The 13,693-nt window shown below is 24.7% G+C and overlaps 1 protein-coding gene and 1 long non-coding RNA gene across 4 annotated transcripts in view; one reads left to right on the forward strand and one right to left on the reverse strand.

Annotated features, from left to right (window-relative positions):
* The window catches only part of LOC114930320 (glycogen synthase kinase-3 beta), a 54,780-nt gene that overhangs the window by 7,909 nt on the left and 33,178 nt on the right, over nucleotides 1-13,693 (forward strand). The window lies entirely within an intron of this gene.
* Nucleotides 689-11,258, reverse strand: LOC146720034 (uncharacterized). Its single transcript, XR_014926273.1, has 3 exons — nucleotides 11,050-11,258; nucleotides 9,633-9,831; nucleotides 689-777 (listed from the first exon to the last, which is right to left on the reverse strand). It is a non-coding gene; the product is annotated as an uncharacterized LOC146720034 (long non-coding RNA).

Here is a 13,693-nt window from a genome sequence, read left to right on the forward strand (position 1 = left end):
TAATTAGAGATATCTTGATACTCTTTTTCACATTGAGACAACATTGAAAATGATTGGGACATTTTTTATTAATAAATAACGTTGAAAATTATAGCCGAAATTATGCAATACTAGAGAACAGAGTCGTATTACTCGGTATAGAAATTGTTAATCAGTACATATTTTTTAAATTTATTATAATTGAATGTTTTATTGATCTTTAGAGAACTGTAAAAATGCACTCCCGCAAGTTTGTGAAGAAGATTCGATTACATTAATTGATTCATACATATGTTCTATCGATTCTAGATCTTTATGTATATTTAGGATCTAGATCATTATGTTTTTACCATATTATTTGAGGAAGAGAGAAAGAGAAAAAAGAGAATACACGTATTTTAGCGACTGAATTTTCATTTATCATTATTTGATTTTAGCATGTTTTAAATATTTAAAGTTTGCTTGCACTATAAAAAATACTCAAATATATCCATTTTTTTTTCCTCTACACTATATATTAAACAAGGTATTCAACTCTAAATGAATCAATGAATTATCTGGGAAAACTAAACGGTATTAAAAAAATAATTTCGAATACAAATTATAAAATTTGAAGGAAAATCATAACAATTTTGTTCCATGATGAAGGCGCTTTTGAAACCTGAAAATTACCTTCATTTTATTATTATAATAGAATTGTATCATGTTTTATATACCTATATATGTATATACAAGTTTAAAACAAAAGTTTCAGGAGGGATATATATCTATATCAAACTTCTTAAATCTTGGAAACACCTGAAAAAAAAAGAAAACTATATACTATTCATATATAATGTTTCTCTTAAAACTTTTATCCGACACTTGTTTTCTGGTAAAAATATCTTTACTTTTTCGAATATTTCGCTGATATCTTTAAATTGAGATATTATACATAATAATACATTAAATATTATTTTGATCAATTATTACTATTATTAATATTTAATATTATTAAATATTATTTTTATTGAAATTTTATTCTTTAACGTCATAATTATCGCAATTATACTTATCTATGACAAACAGCTTTTATCATTTTCCCATTTGTGTTCGATCGTTCAATTATATGTCACGCTAAAACGATAGTACTTCCGTCCTAAATAAAAACGTTTGGACACTTGATTGACTCTGAATGGATCATAATTTATTCATTTTTTTTTAATTTAATCTATCACGACGAAGTGTTTGTCACGTCCTGTTTGCACATGAATTTTGATTTTTGCATATTTATTTATTCATTTTAAATCATTATTTTTTCTTAAAAGAAGAACTGTCAAAGTGTTTTATTAATTCATTATTATTATTTTATTTAAGTTTGTTAATATAATCAAAATTCCAACACTTGTTTCATATTCAAATCTTAAATCGCATTACAAAATAAAATCGTAAAAAAAATTATTTTTATAATTTATTTATTTTTTTTTAAATTTAGTTTGTGTCATGATAGTTTGTCACGTCCTGTTTGCACATGAATTTTGATTTTTGCATATTTATTTATTCATTTCAAATCATTATTTTTTCTTAAAAGAGAAACTGTCAAAATATTTTATTAATTCATTATTATTATTTTATTCAAACTTGTTAATCAAAATTCCAACACTTGTTTCATACTAAAATCTGAAATATTATACAAAATAAAATCGCAAAAAAATTATTTTTGTACTTTTCCTAATAATATGATCTTATGAAATCCTTGCGATCTTTTCGAATTAGTCCAATTCTATTTTCTAAATCTTCCGTGCTCTATGAAACATTCGATTTTTTGTTTTAACTTCATATATCGCCTATATATTTTCTACGATCATATGGTCTATACATATATGTCGCATGTACATATGCGATTTTATCTGGTTTTTTGTAAATCTTGAGTGGCCAATACCGTAAACAAAAAACTTGTCTCCCTCGGCCGACTCGACAAGTCGCATCCTTCTTCCCGTCCGAGATAACAAACGAATATGTTCGCGCGACGATAGTCCACCGACCGATTCGATTTATAAATAATCGCGGTTGATGGTTGACCAAGTAATTGCGTATTGATGCGGTTGCCAGGCGGAGCGCAGCAGAGACGCGACCTCTCTTCGATTGCGCGAAGGATCGATTATCCTCGCAACGGCATACATGGCAGCAGGCTATTTTGACCCGAATCGCAAGTTCATTCCGCAGGCGTCTAAAAACGATCGTATTTTATATGCATCCCGATTCCTCTTAACCTTTTGCGCTCTAATGAATTCTTCGAGTGACCCGATCGTAGGATATGTCACCGCGGTTGGTAACAGAGAAGTATAATGCTGAAATTATATATACTATATATTACTTCCCAAAATATATACATATATACGCTAAGAACAAATTTAACCTGACTAAATCTTTCAATTATAAATATTATTTTGTTATAATTGAACATGTAGAAATATTTAAATTGAATCTAAAACGTATATTTATGACTTAAATCCTATAATGTATGTTCCGTTAATAAAATAGTGATTTTATTGAAAGATTTAGTCAAGTTAACAAAATCACTAAGTCTTAGCACATTTGGAAAAATATTATATGAACATTGAAATCATTTAGTCATAGCACATTTTTAAAAAATTAAAAAATTCTATGGGAAAAATTATTGCAATTGACTTGTTATTAAATTATTTAATTATACATAGAGAAAATATTACACATTATATACATATTTAATTTTTTGAATTCTATTTTTTTTTATCTAAGATAAACTTATAAGAGCGATCCAGCTAATATAATCCCGTCTAAAGTACTCTCGGCTCTTTAATATCGATCACTGAAGGTCACTGTGTTAAATTCGAGTAGAATATATAATGTAAGTTGAGCATTTGATGCTAGCGAAAGCTCAAAGTGTAATGTGGCTTAATGATTTCGTTTATAAGACTTTATCTCTTTAATTATTCAACAGATTTATTTGAAAATTCATAAAAAAAATTTTAACCAATACGCTATTTTAGTACATTGATAAAGAAAATAGATAATTTTTTACATAAAAATTTTGCGAATAAAATATTTTCTTAATGAATATTTTATTATTCGAATCATTTACATTAAATCATTTACATTAAATATAAAAATTTTTTAAAATCACTTATGGAGTTTTTGATCTTGCTGATAAAAGATTTTAATCATTTTTTATATTTGTTTTATTTAATTATTCATATTTATTTTTTATTAAGTATAAACATTAATCAGCATTGAGAGTTTTAACAAGGCTCTGTAATATATAAATATAAATTTAACGTATAAGACGGGCAACAAGAGCCAAATCGCGGATGACAATGCGTTATCCTAACGAAACTAAATAATTTTTCGTTAGAATTAAAATACCGGTGCACAAGGCACCAAATTTTTACTTGGACACGGCCAAGATTTTAAATATGAAATAATCTCATATTTTGAGATTTAATTTCAATACCCCTTTAACCCCCCTACGGAAAATAATCAGCATTAATTAATCAGCATTATTAATTTATTGATGCGTGTAAGATATTTATTGCATTTATTATATATTTTTGCATAATATTTCAAAGCATTTATCACGAAATTATTTACAAATTACCTAAATTACACACACACAAAATATGTTTCATAGTTGTTTTGTTCTTTTAAGTATCTCTTCTTCCACAAAGTCATTTTTAAATTTACATTAGAGATAAACGAACGATTATGTATTCAGTGAAAATGACTTTGCAAATAAGTTTACATAATATAGATGCATATAGGATGTGCATAATTTTTTAAAAATATTTATGTAATATGATATTTGAATGTAATTCATTCCATTATTAGCTACTTTTGGAAATTTAAAATGAAATAGAATTTAAAACGATGAGATAATGTGATCAATTCATCTTCAACTCGATCGTCTGTCATAAAATAAAGTGTAGTAACAAATGCAACTTTATGCAATCGAAAACTGCACCATTTATGAGAAGGCTACTTCATAATGGAACAAATAAAAGAAAGGTGAACAAGTTTTCCTTGTAATTTGTAATTTTTTTTTATTCGGACAATCTTGATGTGCAGATAGGGAAATCTTGATCAGATAGGATGATTGTGAGGTGCATTGAAATGCAGTGATTAAATAATAATCGCATGTATTTTTGTCGCTGCATTTTAATTTTGTCAATTGATCTAGAATTAGATTAATCAAAATATATTTTATTAAATAGTCTATCTCTTTCACTCAAGATATAAAAATAATTTAGAATTTGATTAAAATATTAGATAATTCTCTCAAATTAATTTTTAAAACCATAATTAATACCTATATTTCTTTTTCAGTTCAATACCAAAGGAAAGATTATTAATACTCAAAATTCTGATTAATGAGGCTTATTTTTTTCTATTACTTCGTATGACAAAAATATTTTAGGGAAATTCAAAACAATTATTATTTAATTTAAATCGATAAATATTGATTTTCAAATTAATTTTCACTAATCTCTTCTCACACACACACAACAAATTGAAATTAGTTGTAAAAATTTTAAAAATCGATTACTCTTCTTATATTACAGCAATATAATCTATAAAAATAATTAAAATAAAATTAGTTCCTTTATTGGAAATAGTAACAAATTAATAAATTCAAGATTATGGAGTTTTAATTGTAATTATATCGAATGTATATTGCAATTATATACATATAAAATATGCAATTATATATTAAAAGAAATAACATATCTGTGATTAAATATTATACACTCAATGCAGGTCGTTGCTTTAACTTTTAAAAAATAATGTATACATCTCAGATAAATATAAAATATCTTGTTTCTCTGTAGGATACTGATATCTGAGATATTTTATATTAATTACAAAGATTTGATTTAATTTATAGCGACTTACTTATATTTTCTTACTTGTTTATTCTAAATAATTCTTAATAATTCAAAATTTTTGTCGCATATTAAGTGTCACGTGATTAGTATGTTTTCTATTGATCGGAAAATAGAATATATATGTATATGAATATATATATATATATATATTCTCTCGGTTTACTACAACGTATTTATGGAATTGTCTTTCGTGTCAAATCATACTTGCATTTTAATTGGGTTCAATCAATTTTTAATAGATTAAATTTTTGATAGAATGTTTTTAATAGATTTAGTCGATAGCTTATTGTTAGATCTATTTTATATGAAACAAAAGTTTATTACACTCTGCTTTTCCAATAATAAATAGGTATAGGTATTATGTGATGTAAAGTCACAATGTAAAAAATTTTTCTTAAAAGTCCTGTCATTAACAACATACATTTGCAATTTCCGACACAAAATGGCACTAACAATTGAAATTACAGATAATATATAATGCAGATACCATTTTTACTGTGAGTAATAAATATAGACATATACTTGCATATTTATTATGTTTATGATATTTTTTTCGTAAATATGTTTTGTCCAGTACATAAAAAAAAGACATTTCAATAGCAAGTTGTGTATGGCCGCTGTATTAAACTACACTAAAAATATTTTAAAAAAGAATATAACATAATTATCAAAAAATTATCTTTAAAAAAGATGGAAAAGAGACAGGGTTAATTTAAGATAAACATTTAAATTTAGTGTTGCTATACTTTCATTACGGCAATTAAAACATTATTTTGGCTGTCAAAATAACAACGTTTTGCATTAATTCTTTTACTTTTAGCTTCAAGAATTTTTTAAGAATTTTATTTATTTGAAAAAATGTTTTTATAGATTCCACAATCAAATTAAAATGTTCAAAATATATAATCATATATTTAATTTAGTAATTTTTATCGCATATTTATTATACATATACAGTGAAAAGAATTACACCTTGTCATCAATCCTGAAATCACATTGTGGATTTTTCTAATAGTTCCTAAGATGTATCACTTAAAAATGTTCTACTTTTTAAAAATAATAGGTATCTTAAAAGTATAATGTCAATAAATAGTTCGATTATCAGTTTTAATAACATCGACCTTGACATATCATGTTCAAAAATGGTGGTACTTTCAGTGTTATACATATACGTATAAAACGACACATTAATTTGTAACACTTTGCTCGAAACGAGACTTTATACACGTAAAGGAAAGTAAACTTCTAACTTGCGCGAGAAACGATGTATTTTATTGTTTCACTATATTACACAAAGTACCTACATGTGTGGGCGAGAAAGGGGCGGAGCCCTTCCAAACCGAAAAGAATTCTAATCTGACCCAAATCTAATTTTAATTTAAGAGACTGAAGTTAATTTAGATTGGCATTTTTTAGCTTCAAGAATTTTTGACGAATTTTATTGCTGTATATTACAGGTTTAGAAATTCTTATTTGAAAAAATGTTTTTATAGAATCCACAATCAAATTAAAATGTTCAAAATATATAATCACATATATAATTTAGTAATTTTTATCGCATATTTATTATACATATACAGTGAACAAAATTACACCTCGTCATCAATCCTGAACATTACATTGGATTTTTCTAATAGTTCCTAAGATGTATCACTTAAAAATGCTCTACTTTTTAAGCTTAGAAATAGTAGGTATCTTAAAATTATTTTTTAGATTATTTTTATTAGAGGTATCGAAAATTATTTTTCAGACTAAAAAATACAGAGAAAACAAAGAGATGCTGTTCCTTTATTTACGCAAAAAAAAAACAATAAAATATAAGCTCTTATTTCCTACTTAAAAACTCGTGTAGTCGCATGTCAACAGTTGTTTAGAAACAACTGGCAGAAATAGATAAAATTTGTTGATGCTAGTGTGATATAGTCATATACTGAAGGCAAGCGGGTACACAAACAAAGCACATCAACAAAGAGACTTAAATAGCAGGAGAAAAATAACACAGTACGAGAAAGAGAATAAAAACGTAATAGTATTTTAAAGTGTCGTATCTCAGAGACTAGAAGAATCCGCAACGTGATTTAAAGATAATACGTGTAATTTATAGATCTCTATCGATTAATATAATATTATGAAAATTAAAGTAATAAGTGATCATATTTTTTATCTTTATATAATATTTATTCTCAATTTTTTAATGTCATTAATATATTTGTACACTGAAAAAAATGTATTTAATTTGAATAAATATTTATTTTAATACTGCCAAATAAATCATTTATTTGAAACTAATAATATTTATTTGACGTGAAAAATATTTATTTGATATAAGAAAATCCTTTTCAAAACAAATAAATATTTATTTGTTTCAAATAAATGATTCATTTGGCAGTATTGAATTAAATATGTATTAACTTGGTTTTTTTTCAGTGTAAGAAATTAATTAAAATTGCAATAATAAACAATTACAAATTAGAAGCAAAAAAATATTCATTAAATTAACAGTTCTTTAAACTTAAAATGAAGAACTTTTTAAACAGATGCGAAGAGAGAACTCTTGACGTCTTTTCTTAAATCTTTTTTTTAAAGTAATTTTTAAATAAACTTGATAAAATACAGTAAAAATATACGCTGTCGGATAAAATCAATAAAATATTGCAGTGAACAAAGAATTCTTTGACTACAATATATCTATATAGCGAAACAGTATGTGACAATATTATATATACTTATATAATTATATACATATATAATTATATATATATATTAATATAATTGAATATTATATAATATAATTATATATATATAATTTATATTATATAATATATAATTATATATATATATATATATATCTATATATATTTAATATAATTTATATTATATTAATATATTATCAAAATATATAATTATATATATATATATATATATATATCTATTTAATCATCTAATTTACTATTTAATATCTTATCTCTATATACTTTCTATATATATCTTATCTATATATATATATATATACATTTATTAAATAATCTGTATAAATTAATATTATTATATAATATTTGGTATGTGTGTGTGATGGAAATTAATGAGATCATGTTTCCATCGAAGGCTGAACTAATGGTGATGACAATAGAGGACATTTGACGTGAATATTCATAGAAAATATAATAGTGTCCCGTGAACTCGAAACACACAAACACTATTACTTCACAAACAGCGAATTCTTCTTTCTCTATTTCTCTTTCTATTCTCTTTCGCAAAAAAACTCATTTATTGATTAACATTCATCTATTAAATGAATAATACTATACATATACTACGTCTAGAATCGATAGAAACACGAACTAATGATAAATTTTAAGGTTTGGATCGATTGCTTACAGATGGATCTAAGCTGAATGAAGTTTTCGCTCTGATTGCAAATAATAACTAATCACTTTTAATTGTACTGCTTAACAATTGTGCAACTGTTGCCAGCTGAATTATATTAATGAAATATACATAAAATGTAACAAAACATGAGAAATTAACTGCACACTTTGTTGCATTTCTAATGCATTGCCACATTAATGCAACAAGAAATTTGTTTACAAAATTATTTGTCAAATATTTATAGTTTATTAAACAAAAATTGAAAATTTTTGAAAATGTGTAGGATTGAAAATTGAAAATGGCTGCAAATGCTCAAGTTGCATGGTCACTCTTACGTCATATCGTGATACACACGAATAATTTTAATAATAAAGTAGGTTATCGAACAAGATCGTATAACAGTTTTTTTACTTATAAACACAGATACAATAGACTAGAAAAAATTAATTCAATACAGTATATACTTCATTATTTAATAATAAAAGTAATTTCATTTATTTTGAAAAGAGAATAAATGTTGATTCAAAAAAATGAAAAATGCTACAATATTGAAAAAATAAAAAGTCAATCAATAACATCGAACATAACGTGTTCAGTCATAATCACATGTTAATTTATTATCGAACTATATTTGATATTATGAAATGTTTAAAATTATCGATAGATGGCGCGATAAACTTATTATCTTCCACATATAGTTATATAATTTTTTAAAGATATCTTCATTAGCGATATACTCAAATATCATAATTAAGAATATGTTCACTAATGTCTTACAACATTGACTCATCAACATTCCATTTTTTAAACAAAATTTTGATATATAAAATAAATTATTTTATATTGTATTTTTTATATTATATGTATATATTTTTTTCAATATTTTCAGTAATTATTAGACATTAAAATATTGTGTTATTTTATGATTAATTTCAATTAAAAGCCTATGTTAGCTACAATTTTATGATTTTATTAACTTTTAATTAAACTGAGTTTAAAAAATAATTCTAAACTAATTATCTAAGATGAGGAGAGAGATATAATTAAAAAAGAAATGTTATACCTGTGAAAATTATTATGATACAGAATTTTTCACAAATTTACTTCTTGGTAGATGCGATAGAACTGTCAAATTTTCGTAAAATCTGCGTATAAAATCTGATGTAAAGGAGTAAGGGAATGATTTCAATCAGTTTATATTTGTGTATATTATGTGTACTATGTTACATCTTATGTATATTTTATTGTATTATATACTTTGTATATCCCTTATGTGAAATTGAAGAGGTGTGTTGTCAAAAGATGATGTGTCAGTTTAATGAATATTAAAATATTTATGAAGCTTTGTCATGCCATATGTAGATTACACTAATTTATACTTACACATCGTAAGCCTCGTGAGCTTGTAACACGTGCTAATAGATGACTCGCGTGGCATGTTAACGCTGTTAAAACTCTCCTGAAATGATGGATAACTTGAAGGTGGAACGATAGCTTCAATACTTGGTGCGAATCTGGGTTCGATCCGAACGCGTTCGGTTCATATATACTGAAAATACTCAAGGAATTACCGAACCAAAACCTGCAAAACGAGGAACATATATGATAAATTCTGATTCTGAGACAGATAATTATTCTAGTTACACTATAAAAACATATGTAACGTTACATAAAAAAATATCTAAAATTACATAAATAATAAGTGTAACATGTATACATTTTCATTATTTATGCATGTAATTTTACTTATTATTTATGTAATTTTACATATATTTTTATATAATATATTTTTATATTAATATATAATATATTATTATTTTAACCTGCAAAACGAAGATGAACAAATATGATAAGTTCTGATTCTGAGACAGATATATAACGTTACATAAAAAAATATCTAAAATTACATAAATAATAAGTGTAACATGTATACATTTTCATTATTTATGCATGTAATTTTACTTATTATTTATGTAATTTTACATATATTTTTATATAATATATTTTTATATTAATATATAATATATTATTATTTTAACCTGCAAAACGAAGATGAACAAATATGATAAGTTCTGATTCTGAGACAGATAATTATTCTAGCTACACTATAAAAATATATAACGTTACATAAAAAAATATCTAAAATTACATAAATAATAAGTGTGACATGTATACATTTTCATTATTTATGCGTGTAATTTTACACTTATTATTTATGTAATTTTACATATATTTTTATATAACATTATTTTTATATACATTATGTAATTTTATATATTTTTATATAATATATTAATATATTACATTATAATATATTTTATATAATATATTATATAATATATATTATATTAATATTATAACATATTATTATTTTTTACAGTGTAATTTAGAAGAAATTTTATTTTAATCGAAGTCAATTAAAAATGATTTTTTACATGATTTCTAATTCTGAATTTTCTGTTTCTTCAAAAAAAGAAGAAAAGTTAATATTTTCAAACACAAATGAATGATCAGTCTTTAACATGGCTATATTTACAATAAATGATCGAGGTTAACAATTTTTTCTGATATCATGTCGATAATATAGAAATCGTTTCATCCTGAAACTTTAATCATTTATTATGCATCATAGCAAAAAAGCTTTCATGTTGTTTTTGCTAACAAGAGTTCTGAGAAATAATTAAACTAATATTTTATTAAATTTAATAATGGTGATTTGGTATCTTTCGCTTGATAAATGCGCACAAATGTATGCATAACTTTAGAATATTTATTTAGAGAACTAATCTATAAATATTACCTTTGCAATATTGCCAGTGTAAACATCATTTTCAATACGAGCATTTGCATTTCCGTTATTTTCCACAATTTGCGATTTTATGTTCGTAAATAATTTCGTTTTCCATTTGCCCGGACACATTCGATTTATTTAATTTTCGATGTCGGTGAGATATAAATATTTTGCGAAATTTTTTTTCTTTGTTATATTATTTAACAATAAAATACAGAAAAAAGAATAAAATATTAACGAAATGAGAAAAAATAAATTTTTTTCACAAATTGATATTATTTCTTTAAAGAGAGAGGAAGAGAAAAAAGGAGGTTTTTCGAAAGTTTGAACTTCTTACAATTAGTTTGATTTTCCATTACAAAAGCAAACTTTTTTATTGATTCAAATAGATCTCATTTCTGGAGTTTTGTCTCATTTTCGTTCAATTATAAGTATTATATTGCTCAAATAATTTAATGATATAAAAAATTCAAGAATTAATTTTTTTTTAATTATCAAGATTGAAATATGCACTTATAAATATTCAACCACACAAAAGCCTCTTTAAGCGGGATCATATATTAATATTATTTATATGTATAAATTCGTATCGAAAGCGATTATCAAGTTTTCAGTCGCGAGAAAGTAATATGCGTTTGAGCAAGAAGCTTGCACTATATATACACATATACATATCGCTACCACAGCGAAACAACTGACCTGTTCTATTAATAGTTATGGCGTTATCGGCATTTTTGCTTGACAGAGAGCGCGCTCGAAAGAAAAAGAATGAATTATAACACATCCATTTCTCGACCCGATTAACGTTTCGAACGCATTTAAATGAAGTCATCAATATTAAGAGAATATTTTTTCGCAAAACTGATTGAATGTACATATTTACGTACACCTGAAAATCGATTTTACTTCATTATTTACGCAATTATGGGCGGGTTAAACAGTTATGCATTAAAAAAATAATCAAGCTTCAAGTATACATACATATCCCGAAGCGTATCGTTTTTTTACATAAGAAAATTCCTTTTTCCCTTATTTCGATTTTCGCAATCCACCTGCGTAATTTATGTGCATGTAAATTTTCTCAGTTTTTTAGATAAAAATGATTGAACTCTTACGCTTTGTTATAAAAGAGACATTTTTTTGCGATGATATATTCAGGATTTATTCGATTGATTTTTCTCGTCTTCGATTTTTCGTGCGATTATATCGAGATTTATAATTTTCTGGAAAAAAAAAAATATGCCAGGATTATTGGCGAGTAATCAAGACAATCACGTCATGACGGCATTAAATAAGTATCTGACGTTCTTTGTGGCGACACGTGCCAATATTACTCGCAACTATGACGTCATTAAACGTTTATATGCTTTTCTGCCAAGACTAAAGGCTGTTAGAAGTGAAAGAAAAATATAGAAATCCAAGAAACTTGGGAAAATAAAGAAAGAAAAATAAAATTCTCTAAAAATAATGAAATGCTTTGATGATAAGTTAAAGAGACAGTGAGATAACGGTGATAATTTGATGTAATTATATAATGAGCAAATAAAAAGAGTAAATGGAATGGAAAATTCGTCAATTCGTTATTTCTTGCAAAATCATACTTCTCTTTATTGACGTCAAATATGAAATAATAAAAGAGAGAGAGAGAGAGAAGGAATAATATAAAATAAGAATAATATATAACATTATAAATATATTAACAATAAAATAATATGAAATATTTCGAATCTCAATCGTACTTTCTCTGCTCTGCGGATTCTTTTCAATCTTTTAAATGTCGACGCACGAATTAATTTTGCATTATAAGCGATTGCAAAACAATAATTAAGCTTTCACACAATTAACAAAAATGTATAAAATTTTTCAGACGATATCAAATAATCTGTATTCGATAAACCCTAAAATCTGAATTGAAAAAATTAAAATCCGATCAAAAATTTATTTACTCAGTATAATTAATAATTTCAGATGTATAATTTCATACGCGTCTATAATATTCAATAATATCGTAACCCATCGTAATGTGTTTGTCCTGATTTTTCCTCTTCTAATCACCTCGAACATGTATCAGATGATAAAATTACGATAACAGATACGAATAACAAAAGACTGTTTTAACTATCGCAATGACATACTTCGGTAAATAGATCGTTATCAATGTGCGTAATTTGCTATCTAAATAAACATTTTCGAAATAAGCTCTTCATAATTTACAACGTTAGTCTTCTATATTTAAACTCATTTTTTCTTGTAATTTTATTTTCCGAAATAACAATAACATAAATGCTTTAACATAAAATAATATAACTGTTTTAACTGGAAACCTTTGATTTTTACCGCGATATTTCAAACGCACACACAAACGAAAAATGTATTCATTACTTTTTTAATAACGGAGCGCTGTCACTGATTTATTTATCGTACAAAGGTTAAATGTTAAAAACTTGTGTTTGCGCACAACTACAATAATTTGAACATTTTGTTTATATCTTTTCGCGCTCGAAACAATTTTACCCTACACTGTAAAAAAATATGTAATATATTACACAAAAATATGTAAAATTACATAAATAATAAGTGTAAAATTATACGATAAATAATAGAAATTTTTATCTTTTTATTATTTATCATGTAATTTTACATTTATTATTTA

The sequence above is a fragment of the Nylanderia fulva genome, unplaced genomic scaffold, assembly GCF_048542155.1.
Source record: "Nylanderia fulva isolate GAGA-0341 unplaced genomic scaffold, ASM4854215v1 Scaffold8, whole genome shotgun sequence".
Lineage (NCBI taxonomy): Eukaryota > Metazoa > Arthropoda > Insecta > Hymenoptera > Formicidae > Nylanderia > Nylanderia fulva.